Genomic DNA, 16,386 nt, shown 5'->3' with positions numbered 1-16,386 from the left:
AAAGAGATAACTTATAGGAGAAAGAAATTATTCATGTAAAATAACATAACTCACTGATATAAATAAACGTTTGACACAAAGGTTGTATTAATTAAATAATCTTCACATCATAAGTTCATCCAATTTAAGAAGAGATAACTTCTTCACATCTCCCCTATTCTCACTAGTTTTTCCCAGAGGTCCAATCATACAATTTATACATAATGATGAATAACAAAGAGGAACTAAAGTCGATTCCTATTTAGAAATAGTTGGATATGAGATCCAGTTTGGGTCCAACATAAAAGCAAATGCCCTAGACTGAACTAGATCTACTTGTAGAAGTCGACCATTGAGTCTTTGTCCCTACTTCCTCAGGCTGTTATATCGGTGGAGGGAAACAAAAGAATTTTCAAGATCTAATCAAAAAATTTGACTTCCAGCTCACAACCTAAGAAGTTAACTATGAATCCATGGTATAGGAAACCACCTAGGTATGAGCACTGCATAGATTAGGGTTAATGGTTTATATTGATCAAAACGTTTTATAAAAACACAAAAATAAAATAATTTTGACAATAAACATAAATGTGCCTACCTAGATTTGTGAGATATTGTATTTTCAATACTATTCTTCAAAAACCACATCAAAATGAAGGATAATCAGTATAGGTTTACGCCAAGATTGGGTGAAACAGAGGTGAGTAAGGGAAAAAAAAAGACATTTTCAACACCCATCACTCCCCCAACCCTATCTACTTGTGTGTCCTCACACAAAATTACCAACCTCTGCAAAAACAAAATTTTGGAAACCCTTTTCATCACTTATTAACTTTAATATTAATTTCCATATATGAACTTAGGATTTCCTTCTGCTTCTTCCTTGTTCTCTTGCCCTTATCCTTTGAAGTGTCAAGTTCTCCTTCCAATTGTCTGTTCTTCTCCTTACAAGTATTTAATTCATATTCAATTTTTTTATTATTTTCTCTCAATTCTGCTATCTCCACATTCATTCAGGCCACAATGTTTTTCAAGGTCTAATTCTAAGTTTGAATAAACTGATTCAAGAATTTGATCTCCCTCACTTCATTATGCAAAAAACTAATTCTCTTTGCATCTTTATTTTGTTGAAGAAAGGTTATGAGAGGAACCAAATGTTCTGAATCTTCAACTGGCACATCCTCGTGATCTTAGATCGGTTCTACTATGGCTTATTCAACAATCCCTTTAAGCTTTTCATCCACTCGCGACTTCTTATTATCAGGTTTTTTTTTTTTTTTCGTTTTTCTTAGTGCTTGACCAGACACGAGTGTCAACTTCAATAGAAGATTCTACAAGGATTTCATCATATTTATTCGACGTCTGAGGATTGTGGCTTACCACTTATGTTTCACACATAGGGCCTTGACCATACCCTAGATCTTCCACCAGAACGTCTTTTGACACAGGAATACTTTCAGTCATAGGAATGGTTTTAGTTGGAATATCTTCTCTTTTTACAAGTGGAGAGGAAAACTCTGCCTTAGCCCTTTCCCTAACCACTCTCCTGGTACTAGCCATAGATGCCAAAGATGGCTCAACCCATACATACTTTGACCCTTCCAAGGGTTGTTTCTACCTTGCATTCTTATACTTTTTAACTGATTTACTCTATTTCATGGTCTCAAAACCTTCCACAAGCTTTCTGTATTTCTCGGTCTTCTACCCCTACATAGATTTACTCTGTTTCACAATCTTCTTCTTCTTCATAGATTCCTTCTGTTTTACCGTCTAAGACTCCTCCACACGTCTTCCCTTTTTCACAAACTTAAGACTCTTTCATAGATTTACTCTGTTTATTTTTATCAACATGCTTGCATACCTACATAGAAAATCCTCCTGGAGACCATTCTTCTAAATTAACATGTTGTCTTAAGCCACCAGTCTTGAATTTCACTAGAAATTGATCCTAGTCAGACCCTCATTGACTCAACTCCTCAGAAACTAATATCTTAATTAACCCAACATGATATAATCACTTCTCCTTTTTGTTAGTAGGGCTCCTTTTAATTCCATGTGACATTCTTGCTAAGATTTTAAGAAGAAAATGAGGAAAATTCAAGGTCTGACTTGATTTGAAATGAAACAAGAGTCGAATATGATAGAGGAGTACCATTGAGAATTGACCTTCACAGGTCAAGAATTTCTGCAGAATCAATAACAAGCTTCTCCACTTCTTGATCAAGCATTTCACATGAAATCCATGCCTCTAATCAACTTTGTGGTTAGGATCTGTCATGAATCTTTGCCATGCACTTGTATTAAAATCTCCCTTTTTAAACTAGTTCTCTCCCTGCCACGGAAGACCGACTACTTTAGCCAAAAACTATTCATAAACATTAAGCACCAAGGCCTCGATTGTTTCCCTTTTACCATCAAAGTTCTCAACGAATACATGTGCAACTTTCAAGTCATACCCATGAAAATTCTTCAGGAACGGTAACCAACCTTCAATATTTGGAATCCGATTTTATACTTAGGAAACTTCTTAACTACTCCAAATGAACTTGGTTTAAATCTCACTATTGGCATGCTTTCCACTACAGACTTCTGCTCAGAATATGTTACACTGCTCCTTCCTCAACCTTGCACTTCACTTTCATCAACCTGTCTCCATATCGGTAGCACAATCACCCCTGCAAGCTTGCATAAAAAAATATATATAATTTCCATTTTTCACATACCGTTGGAATTTAATTCGCTGAATTATTCCATTTCCATCACTTTTCAAACCAATTGGCAGTGGTGACAATTGTGCAAATATCTAGTCATGATGAGATTGAGGTCACAAAAAATGATTTCTTTTGATCGAGGGTGATTGTAGAATGACGGGTCCAACACAGATAATCATGCCACATGCATTCATATGATAACTAACACCAAGAAATAACATCATCAATACTCTGGCTATGAGTTTAATACGAGGCATGGGAAAAGATTTTAGCTAATTTAATTAACATGTATGATAGTGACAACAAGGACACCAAACATGTGCCTCCTCATCATGATTGTGGCTTATCAGATTAGTAATTGCAAATATTAACATTATATATGTAAATTCTAGGATAGGTTAGAGATATGCCAGTTTAAAATTTTTAATTTAGTGCGCTTTCTAACTTTGGAATATAAATAACCACTAAAATCCTAAATATATTAAGTAACCTGTTCCTACTAAAAAATATGAACAAGATATATGACATAACCCAAGAAAAATCACAGATCAATAAACAAAAACTGATGATATTAATCAATAGGGTGCTGGGTAAAAAATATTGCATAGGGCCACTGTTTATACTACGCATCCTGCATGTATTGAATAATATGCATGCACTGAATAGCTTGCCTATACTATATTAGAAGTCAAAAGAAAGAAAATTTTGAAGTTATTCATATCTTTCAAAACAATTGTTCTCAAGCTAGATCTATAAGTTTGGCTTTGGTGATGACGGTTCACTGCTAGGTGTTGCCCAAGATGTTTCTTATACATGTCAAGTGATTTAAAAAAAAGAAGCAGATCTTGTTAACTTTCAAACTAGGGGAAACAAAAAATAGGGAATAGGAGTTAGAATGAGAGGGTATCAAGTTTAGGAAGAGAAAGACACACATAAATAAGGAATTCTTCCCTAAAGAGAGGGAAAAATAGAACATGGATATGGAGAATAAAGAATGGGAAGTGTAAATACAAGGAATACAGAGGGGAAGACATAAATGGGACAAGAGTTAAATTTTAGTGTAGAATGGGAAAGAAAGAAGTAGGAAACAAAGTCAAGTAGAGTTCGCCCATTTCCAATTATCATACCTATACTTGTTTTGATGTTGTGGTCTTGTAAAAAAATTAATTGCAGTGGGAACTTTCCATGTTGACTATGTGCAAATTTGACAAGTTGTCTGCCTTGAACTTTAGTAAGGGAAAGCTTCTGCTAGTTGACTCTTGTTGTCACCAGAAATACCTGCAGAGTCTTGCTTCTTCTCAAGGATGGAAAAAACATGTTTATAAATCTAGTAAACGTTCCCTTTTTCTTAAAAAGGGACTCTACCTTCCAGTCACTTGGTTTTCTGGTGACCTCCTACATAATTGCGCCAATGAGCCAATTTTCACAGTCATGTATCATTATTTTTTCTTCTTCTTTTTTATTTTTATTTATTCTTTATTATTTATTTTATTTTTTTAATTCCAGAAAAAGATTGATTCAAAAAGTACTCACATTAGGCTGGTTCTCTCCCCTTCCTACTAATTTTAGTTTTGACTGTTGTTGAACTTGTTGCATAAAGTCTTCCTTGGTGTTGGGCTGAAGATACCGTCTAAACCTATGTCCGTTTACCAGGAAGATAATACCTTCTTCATCAATGGTTTTTATCTCAATTTCCCCATTCTCAAAAACTCTAACCACCTCGTAAGGTCCCATCCATCATGTATGAAGCTTCCCTTTAAAATTCTTGAATTTTGGATTGTAAAGAAGCACCTAGTTACCCTACCGAAACTTATTTTTCTTGATTAACTTATCATGCCATCTACTATGCTATTGTTCAATCAAAATAATTTTTTGTACAACATCCCTTCTCATCTCATCCAATTCACTTAAATTCAAAAGATGTTGTTATTTTTACTCTGAGAGATCTAACCCCAATTGGATTGTAGTTCTGAAAGTTTTAATATGGAATTCAATTGGAAACAATACTTGTTTCCCATACACAATATCATAAGGTGTGTGACCTATACTATTCCTCCAAGTGGTTATGTAAGCCCACAATGCTTTTGGTAAACTACTTTCCCAATACTTTTTATGGATATTCACTGTTTTTGTAAGGATGGACTCAATCACTTTATTTGTGGACTCTACCTGGCCATTTTCTTGTGGGTGGTACGATGTAGATTTCCTATGTCGAATCTTGTATTGATCTACAATTCCTTTCACCATATTAGAAACAAATAGTGGTCCATTGTCAGTAACAATTTCTTGTAGTACACCAAATTGAGTAAAAAATTCGTAAATAAGAAATCAAAAACAACTTTTTTAGTGGCATAAGGAACAACCCTAACTTCTATCCATTTTGTCACAAAATATTTGCAAACCATGATATGTCTTTTATTTAAATATGTTGGAGTTATAGGTCCCACAAATTCAATGGCCATTTTTCAAAGGGCTCTAACATAACTTGCGGGCATAAAGGAATCTCATCGGCTTGACTAGGTTGGCCCATCTGCTGACAACTATCCCAATGCTTAACATCTCTTTGGCATCCTTAAACATGAAGAGCCAAAAGTAGCCAATGCGAAGAATTTTATATGCTATCCTTTTTTCTACGAAACTACCCCCACAAGGCTTGTCATGGGCGACTTTTAAAATGTAAAACACATCCTCTTCTCTTACACATCTATGGATAATGAGATTGGGTCCTATGTAAAATAACTCTCCTTGAATCCAGGAGTATGGAGCATTATTCTGAATGATCCTCCGCCTTTCCCTAGCAGATAGGTATGGTGTTGTTTTTCCCATGACGAGATAATTTGCTATATCAACAAACCAAGGGGAGCTTGCTGAAACAACAAAGAGATGTTCATCGTGAAATGAATCATCTACAAGAATTTCTTGGCCAAGATTGTTCAATCTAGAAAGAAAATCAACTACCATATTTGACTTTCCTGGCCTATTAATTATAGTTACATTGAATTCCTGTAGTAAAAGTAACCACCTAGCTATCCTACTACTGGTTAAAGGTTTTTTCATCAAATATTTTATGGAAGAGTGATCTGTGTGTATAAATACTTCATATCCTGTAATATAGTGTCTGAACTTATTAATAGAAAAAACCACAGCTAGGAAATATTTCTTTGTCACTGTATAATTAAGCTCGACAGATGACAAGTTTTTACTAACAAGGTATATGGCATATGGTTGCTGATTTTCCTCTAGTCCTAATGCCGCACAAATGGAAGTATTTGAGGCATTCGAGGAGATATGGAATGGAAGCGTCAGGTTAGCACCCCTCAGAATTGGTGCTTGTACTAATCTCTCCTTCAGATTATCGAAATCTTGTTGGAAAGCTTCGATACAAGATAAATCAATATCCTTAGCCAATAATTGAAAAACAGGTGTAGCTATCCTAGAAAATTCTTAATGAATCTTCAACAGTAACTCACATGAACCAGGAATCCTCTCACTTCCATTTATGTTTTTGGTACAAGCAGGTGTATGATGAAATCTATCTTGGCTGGATCTACCTGGATACCCTTATAAAAGATAAGATGGCCAAGGAACACCGCTGCTTTTCATATCAATCTACATTTTTTGTCACTCAAAGCAAGGCAAGCCTCCTCGCATCTAACTAGTACTTTCTTAAAGTTTTGGAGGGCTTCCTGAAATGAATCACCAAATACTGAAAATTCATCCATATAAAAGTAGCAAGAGCATTACAAAGTCTGAAGGGAAGCACTTGATAGGCAAATGTTCCCCAGGGACAACTAAAGGGAGTATTTTTTGATCCTCGATATGATCTAGATTTGGTTGTAACCACTAAAGCCATCCAAGAATGAGAAGTACTTTTTACCCATGAGGGTGTCTAGTACTTGATCGATGAAGGAAAGGGGGAGGTAATCCTTAAGAGTGGCTTTGTTTATTTCTCTATAATCAATACAGATTCACCATCTCCCATCTTTCCTCGGGAATACTACCAATGAACAAACCCACTAGCTATCAAATATAGGACAGATAAAACCTACATCTAAGAGTTTTTGAAGTTCGTCTTTAACAAAATTCTCTCAATGTAGGGTTCATTCACCTTTGGGGTTGTTGGAAAGATCAAGCACCATCCTAAATATAAATATGATGGGTACAAGGTTCAAGAGGGATGCCTCTCATTTCCTCGTAACTCCATGCAAAGGAATCAATATGGTCTCACAACAAAATCACAAGCTACTCTTGTTAGGATGGGTCCAGGTCTATACTAATGTATAAAGATTTGCCTAGACTTACCTCAACAAGAGTTGTGTTTGGCTCATAAACATTTGTGGTAGCTACCAAACTCTGTAAGGATGATGAGGATTGTGGATCACAATTTTCTTGAAAACATGGGCTAAATGTTTTATGAAGTAGTCCAAATCCTTGCATGATATCCAGGTTACTAAGAAAATTCAAGATCACACTCTCCTCAATATACTCAGTATATTGATGAATCATAGAAAGAGACTGAGTCTCCTCATCATTACTATCATAATCCAACCACAAGGTGTCATGAAGCTCCTGGATAGATCTGGAAGGTGGGTACAAAGTGCCCTTCTTCCTGGCATCCCCATCAAAAATATACATGTCACTGAGTGACAACCTATATAGGCATTGACTGTAGTAAGCCATGGTCATCCCAAAATTAAAGGGTGTCCCCCAATAGGATTTTTTGGTTGTAAAATAATGAAATATGTAGGGTATTCCCATGATTTGATTGAGACAATCACATCATCTAACACACCCTATGGCTTGATTTTAGATCTATCAGCAAGTTCAAGCACAATGGGGGTAGGACGGATGTGAGTTAGCCAAAGTTGCTCCATAGTTTTCTAGTCATAACATTAATATCCACTCCAAGGTCTATCAACACATTGGGAATGAGGATATCACCTATCTGAACAAAGACATCTAGGTTTCCAGAATCAATATATTTCTCAACTTGATCACATCCTGTCATCAACTCAGTTGCTCTCCCAACAAACTGGATAGTGTGAGCTTCAACTCTCTTCCTTCCTGGCTTTTTAAGATAGAGCTATCGAACGATTGTAGTACATATATGAATCTCTTTTATAGCCTGCAGTAGAGGAACCTTTATATAAAGGTTTCTCAACTCAGAAGCTAGGTCAAACTTAGGGGTGGGGTCAACTTTCTCCAAAACCAACCTCTTCAGAAAGGGAGGATGGTTTTAAGAAGAGGGTAAGGAATCTGAGTGTATGCGAATAGGTTGTGGAGAAACATCATTGCTTAAAATATAAGGAGTTTCCTCCTCAGTTTTATCCTCAATGATTACTACATTTTGTTTTTGTTTTGTTTTTTTTTTTGTTTTTTGAATTTATTACCCTTCCTGATCTCAGTTGGAGGTCATTGACCCCAACTGGCATGGTTTGATAAGAAGGGAAAGGCAGTGGTCCAATAGAGTGAATAATTTGTACTGCTTTATTATTCGAGTTAGAAACAATCTGTGCTGGAAACTGAGGTGGTCAAAATGGTGGTGGCATAGGCTGTGTTTGCTGAGGGAGTGTTGTCTAGGAAAATCCTCTTTGTGAATAGAGACAATCCCTCTAGCCCAATGAATGGGACTAGCAACCTACGTGACAATCTACAATACACTTTGCTAAATTACAATCGAAATGAGAGAAGAGGAAGATGGCCTACCTCATTCTGATGCTATAACTTCCTCCTTTGTTGAAGACCTTGAATCACTTGCACCTTGGGCTTAGTCCTACTGCTCACAACATTTGAATGCCTGAACAAGATATCAAAGACACAATAAAGAATGTGAATACAAATAGCATAATCAAAAGTAATCCACTTAACAGATCAAGGACCATTAAGATAAATGATGCATTAACACACACATTTATGGAAAGTGAACCAGTAGTTGCATATATTAATAGAATAAAGGAGGAAGAATACAACCAAGCCTCCATGTCGATAATCTCTCCTTGAGTGAATGTCCAAGTCCAAGCTCAAGCTCTCCAAGAACTCCTTCTCCAAGCCAAATGAGTAGCATGTAGGCACTATCTCAGCATAAGGGTGCAAATAGCCAAAGACCAACCATTTGGGAATGGCAAAATATGAATATATAGGGAGGGAAAGGAAGTTAGGATCTCTCCAAAGATAGGAGAAGGCCCTCATCTCAAGGAGGTAGCTCATAGGGATAAGACCAAAGGGACAAGTTGAGATAACTCAACCTCATCCATGCCGAACAACCTTCAGCTCGTCATTCTAGAAGCCTCTAGATCATGAAGATTCTTGTCCTCTTTGGGAAAAATTGCCTTTTAGGGATCATCACGGGTATCCAAGCTAAAAATTCACTGGCATCACAAGGCTAGTATAGTGTAGCTAGCGACTAGCATGGGTTCCCAATGTCAGGGGAGCGATGATCCTCAAATTAGGGTTTTAGAACTCTTTTCTTTAGGGAAGCTCAAGGCGTTTTACCATAGTTGTTCTAGGGAGGATCTGAGCTACATTTCAAGATGAGTACACTGCATGATAACCAAGTTTCAGGCACTTTGGGGTATGTCACAGGGAAGTGCGAGAGGTGTGACAAAAGAATGTATAATAGATGCCCCCTAAAGCATGAAGGAAAAATAGGGAGTGATGGATGAGATGCTTTACGAGCTTTTGTAAGGATGAGAACAAACACTGTTAAGAGACCTGCAAATCAAGGACACATATACATATACATATCTGATATAAAAATATGAATCCATGGTATGAATGCAGCCATCCAGATAGGAAGGACTATGTGGAAAGATCCATGGTATGGGTGCAACCATTCAAATGAAAAGGATCATCTGTAAATCTAAGATCCAAGCTATGGACACAACCACCTGATATAGAAGGATCATCATCATAAATGTAAAGTCCCATGGTATGTTCACAACCATCCGCATAGAAGAAACATGTGTACAATCATGAACAATACATAACTCCATGTAGCCTGAGTCATATCAGACAAAACTCAGGGTTTTGCACTCCATCCTAACCCGTTCAAAGTACAAATTCTAACATGTGAATGAATGTGTCGAAGTCAAACACACTAGAAAACCACTTGATTACTGACCAATGATGTGGACTGTTAACAGGCACAAGAGAAACCACCAATAATGACAATGGTTCTCAAGGTATGACAATACAATCCGTTAATGTGAAAATGAAGATGAAGTCGAACACTCATGGAATCATCCAATCAAAGGCCAAGGATGAAAACCTGTTGTTGGATGCGAAAAACTTGCCATTAAGGCATGCATGCTCTAAGGTATTGAAAGGGAGTCTCTAAGTCATCTTCCTGGAAAATGAGTTGAAGTCGACAGGAAGTGACTCGTCGAAGGAGGGCCATAATTATTACCCCATCATCGACACGAAACAAGGAATAAAGTGAATGAGTATGATCAATACTGTAGAAAAATGTCAGACAAAGTATAGGTAACAAACTGCAAGTAGGACTTCTCTTGAACATATCGGCGACACGACTCCGGAGTGTGGCAAAATTTGACTCAACATAGGACTAAGGGTCATGACGATGAAGTAGAATAGTCAGATGAGAGGAAAAATGGATCACCCAAACCCAGAAAGCCAAGTGATTGAGTGAGGATATCCCAAACCCTACATAAGAAACAAATGAGTGTCATGTTCAAGAGAGACATGCTGCCTATACAAGGGATGTTTCACTTTCATTTTCCCCCACTATTTCTACCGAGTACCCGAATTATTTTTAATCACAAGCTTGAAGGGGATATCATATGCTTGTCATATAACTTAATTCTTCGAATGAATCCATCCTAGTAAGTTTTACGAGTCCTAGGAAGGAGAAACTCAGTCTTTTCATGGTGACAAGTCTTTCATCGTAAATATTTTTAATGAGTCCGATGGAAGGATAACTAGGTATATTTTTCATATTTAGAGATTTTGAAAAAGATACGAAAAAGAAAACTCCATCATGTCCCTTTTTGTAATTTGTCCCTCAAACTCGAAAAGGTAGAAAATAATATTCGAGAGAACCTCTTGACCATGTCGACCAAGGTGTGCCTTTTTCGTAAATAGTCAATCTCAACCCAAAAAAGGGGTAAACATATACTGAGACGATGTCAATTCATTTAATTTAACGAGCTAGAAAAGACAATTACTCGACAATATTTTCATTTTTCGAGAGTCAGAAAAGAGCTTAAAGATGACTCCTCCTGGAGAAATGAGTGGTATAAAAGGATAACACCGGTTCGGGTCATAATGGAACTGCTCAAAACCTATAAGGGTCAAGAGGCTAGCTAATAAGACCACTCATTGTAGATGTTCCTTAGGCAAGGGTAAAACAACCAAGTGAGAGTGTATGAACAACCAAAGAGATGATGATGATGGAATGAAAAAACAAAGGCTTTATCTAGCAAAAATAGGATGATAAAAGCGACAATCATGAGAGATAAGATGAAAATGGTTTCATCTTTACACAAGCTTGAAATAGAGACAAACTATGCTTGATATTTGGTTTCATTTTTACACAATATTGAAACAAAGATAAACTATGCTTGAGATGAGTTTGCATGCCCCCAGCATAATGACTCAATTCGAGGTACATGCCCGCCAAGCTTCATTTCATTCACCTAAGTAGACTACGGGTTACTAATGGGCGGATCTAATGAAGGTTCACTTAGGAGATAAAGTGAAAGAATCGACTGGGATTTTACGAGATCTAATCAAAGACTCGAATTGGAAGGGGATAGGTTTCATTTTTTAACGAGCTTGAAATAGGAAAAGAACCATGCTCACGACACCTTCTTTCCTTTTTAACGAGCTTGACACAAGTAAAAGAACTCTGCTCATAGGGAACTATTTCATTTTTTAACGAGGTTGACATAGTAAAAGAACTATCCTCATAGGGACCTATTTCATTTTTTAACGAGGTTGAAATAATAAAAGAACTATCCTCATAGCCCTTATTTCATTTTCTACTGAGCTTGACACAAGACAAGGAACTCTGCTCCATGGCCCTTGATCACAGACCAAAAGAGGCCATGGCTTCTAAGAGGTTCTCATCTAATGGGAGAACAACACTCTGGAAATGATACATGTTTAGGGATCCAAATGAAAAATCGGGTTCCAATGTCCCTAATACATGATGTACTACATCACCTACCAGATCATTAGTAAATGTGGGCATGGAACAAGTGGCCACGTAATTAACCTGTGGCGGGGGTGATGCTTCTTTCATATAAGAACCATTTAGGGATGATGGTTGATTGGGAGTTGATTCAGTCCAAATGAATGTATGTTGATCAATGATGACAATGCTTCCTTCATGTGGGAAACACATCACACGGAAGAGTGAAGAGACAAGAGCTTCCATGACATAAAAATAAGCATGACCAAGGAGTAGATTAAAATCCAATGGGCCTTGGACAAACATCACGTCTATATAGACAATATTTCCTCCCAAAGTAATAGGAAACTTAGGAAGGATCCCTAACGGTTGACTGGTTCCTCTGTTAAAATCTAACAAATTCTAGGTGATAGGGACAAGCTGAGGAGAACCTAAAGCTTTCCAAGCAGTTGAGGATAGAATGCTAATAGATGTGCCCTAGTCTATGAGTGTGCTAGGTACGGTCATATGGTAAGCCTGTACTGTAATCTGGAAAGGCACATAAGACGGAAGATAGTATCCTTCCAGTTGACTCAAATCAAAAGAAGTGACTAAACTACTTGGAGGGGGTGTTGTAGGAATGAGAGAGCTACTCTCTTGCTCTATGGGAACATGATAACTACTCTCATGCACCTCGGGAATGGGAGGATTTCCATCTAGCTAATTCGAAATTGAAGAAACCAAAAGAACCTAAAAGGTATGAGGTTCACTCTCTACCGGAAAGGTATGGTTAACTAAAGGTGGAGCCAAGTCTACCATTTTCTCAACCAATGATTGGTCAAGAATGAACTCATGAGACTCATTTTTAGAGAGAGCGGGGTTGACTAGAAATGACTTTTGATCAATCACTAGATCAACTAGCAAAGGATCAGGGGAAAGCTTCCAATAACCAACTGGAAGATGAGGCTGGGAAGTAGTAAGATTTTCCAACTCTTTGGAAGCTTCACCCATAAGAGGACAAAGGTGAATGGGATGATTACCATCACACAACTTATAAGGAAATTTTACTTTTCCCTTTTCTCCATGGACCTTATTATTACTAGTTGAGGGTTTGTCACTAGCATGAACTCTAGAGGATGATGACAAAGGTCGATGTGAACCTATGGACCATACTTCTAAGACCTTGGGAATACCAGGACAATTTCGAAGAAGGTGGTCACCCTTACATAACATGCAAGGGAATTTTACTTTCTAGGGCTGGTTGGAAGAATTTTCTTCATTAGTTGCATCAATAACAACAATTTTGTTAGGATATTCAGACACATAGGAAATATTTAAGCATAACTTGGTCTAGTGTAGAGTTAGGTAAAGTGTGTTTCTTTACTATGTACTTTTATAATACAATCTGACAGTCACGATATGTTATAGACATGAAGTGATCCAATAGTTCATTCTCTCCTCAGTATTACCGACACTTGATCTGTGGCTTAACACCTGATTGGTCCATGATCTCTATTTAAAGAGCATGAAAGGTCATTTGCAGGGTAACCATTCATGAGAGAAGCTTATGTAAATTTTCATTCTTTTATTAATAAATTGCCTGAAGTGGCCACGTTGGCTCAGGCCGTGGAATGTTTCCCTCTTTGATGGTTTCAACCACGTCAACAATACTGGTGTATTCATATGTGATTTGTTTGTGAGTGGTGTCCTTTGGTGTTCTATCTGAGGAACTTACCCTGTAAATTCCTACAATTTTTTTTGTTTCTCCCTTGCTTATTTTTCTTCTTCTTCTTCGTCCTCTTCTTCTTCTTCTTAGCTTCCTGGTTACTAGAATCCAAACTTTCACCAGGCGAAGAGGAAGAACAGGGTGAAGAAATAGGCGAAGAAGGCAAGGGGTCAACTTTAGGATCAACATGAGGTTGATGTTGTTCAGGTGGAGGAGAACTTGGTTGAAAAGAAGTTTCGACACTCGGAATCATCGAGGTAAAAAATAACCAAACTAGCAGACCAATGGTCAATCCAGGAAGGGCCAATGTTGCCATATAAGGAGCACCAGTATTTCCAAAAGAAGGAAAAGGACTAGGATTCCCGTCAAAGGGGTTTCCTTAACTGGTAAACTCAGGAAATGTTGCCATCAGTATCAACCTAAGATCTACTAAGGAGTATTTCCACAAGAAGGATGTTGTTCCACAGTCAATTAATTGATTTTATAGCTTTAACAAAAAAAAGAGTGGGGGAATCTAGGCAAAAGGGTTTACCAAGTATTTGTGAACCACCATATACACCTTAGCCGAAACCAAGGACTTAACGTATGATGACTAATCTCTCCGAATGTTGTGTTTGGTGTATCACATTTACAAGGCGGTTGACTCGGTTACCTATGGCTAAAGGATATAAACCTAATGGGGTCTCCCAATATATACTCGATGGTACAGGGAACACAAGACCATGTTAGCATTTTCTAATGCATAATTGTTCGGTGAGAGCATTTCCATATACTTTCCATACTGAAGTGCCTCCGCTATACTCGAAATTACTGGAGAACCTTTGATATACTTCCATACTGGAATGAGATTTCACCCCCAGGATACAATGTAGGTAGTTAATGACAGTGGCTATGTTCAAAGACGCTGAAACATGTCTCTAGCCTAGAACTCTAGATATTTTCGTTAAGTTCCAAATGATTTATAGGTTAATTAAGGTAAATTTTAAGTTTATATTCAATTAAGTTTCAATTTTAAGGTTCAAAATGATGTCACCTAAACACCTATGATGCAACTATATGAGAAAAGGAAAACTTTTCATTTCAATGAAAACTAGCCTAATCAAGGGAAGAAATTTCAATCAATAATGAATCAAACAAAATGCATCATGCAAAGTGCCTTCCACTAACTTTCACTTTCGTCTTCCAAATGCAATGCCAAAAGTAAAAAAGATTTTCACTTTTCACTATCCTAAATGCAACTTTTCGAAAGCAAAATGATTTTGACTTTACTAAGATGCACTTATATGAATTATGTTTTTCTTTTTGTTTTGAATGATTTGATGGACCTAATACAATTTTTAGCTTTCAATCACTGAAAAATGTGATCTATTTTCAATGATGAATCTCAAAAAATAACTTTTCAATGCAACTAATCTAATGCATTTTCATGAAAAGTAAATTTTGGAAAACAAGCTAAAACAAATGCACAATGATGTTTTCAATGATTTCCACATAAAACAACACTCAATCAATTAGCAAAACCAACATCTCAATGACACCAACAAGCAACAAACAATGACCAATTGACCAAAAATCCTAGAAATCAGTCAGATTTCACTTCGAATCCAATGAGACAAATTTTGGAAATTAATCAAGACAATCAATCAAAGAACTGAAAAATCCAAGCACACAGGATGGGAAAAGCCCTTAGGGGTCAAGACACATTGGATTCCAAGGTATAAACCCTAAAAATTCACAAATTCAAGGATCAACACTACTTTATATACCAAAACCCGTGATGATTGGGTTATCAATGCTACTTTTCATAACAAAGCCCACATTGGTAGGGGTCATCAACACTACTTTATATAGAAAAAGTAGTGATGATTTTCAACGCGAAAGCAAAAAACTATTTTCAGTGCGACTGTAGAGGTAAAAAGAAGCGCTACCAACGCAACTACCACTCGCAAAACTCGCGTTGAGCAAGGAATATCAAAAAAACAAAAAGATTCCAAGAAACAATTGAGACTTAGCACTCTAAGGGAGTAATCAATGATTGTGCGACCTATACTGAATCAATCTAACTGAGAAATGGAAAGTTGGTCAAACTAATCAAAGGATCAGATTGAAGGAATGGCTGGAAAGGGTTATAGCTTCCCCAGTGGAGTCACCATTTTTTTTGTCTAGGCAAATCCTCTCTACGAATAGAGAAAATCCCTCTAGCCCAATGAGTAGGACTAGAAACCTACATGACAATCTACAAGACACTTTCCTAAATTAAAATTGAAATGAGAGAAGAGGAAGATGGCTTACCTCATTATGATTCTATAACATCCTCCTTTGTCAAAGACCTCGAATCACTTGCGCCTCGAGCTCAATCCTACTGCTCACATCGTTTGAATGCCTGCATAAGATATCAAAGACACAACAAAGCATACGAATACAAATAGCATAATTGAAAGTAATCCACTTAAAAAATCAAGGAGCATTAAGATAAATGATGCATTAACACACACATTTATGGAATGTGAACCAACAGGGGTATATATTAATAGAATAAAGGATGAAGCATACAACCAAGCCTTGATGTCGATAAGCTCTCCAAGCACTCCTTCTCCAAACCAAATGGGTATAATGTAGGCACTATCTCAGCATAAGGGTGCAAATAGACAAAGATCAACCATTTGGGAATGGGAAAAGATGAATATATAGGCACGGAAAAGGAGTTAGGATCTCTCCAAAGATAGGAGAAGGTGTTGGGTGTGTATCTTGATTATCTTCTTTATTTAAAGGTATTGCCGCATTGGAACCCAGTTAATAATGGGGTGGAAACGCCGCCCATTTTTGCGCACTACCAGGGG

The sequence above is a fragment of the Pinus tabuliformis genome, chromosome 6, assembly GCF_031772625.1.
Source record: "Pinus tabuliformis cultivar Carrire ecotype Pingquan chromosome 6, CPIR1, whole genome shotgun sequence".
In the NCBI taxonomy this organism is placed as follows: Eukaryota; Viridiplantae; Streptophyta; class Pinopsida; order Pinales; family Pinaceae; genus Pinus; species Pinus tabuliformis.
Note: the sequence above shows the minus strand (reverse complement) of the source record.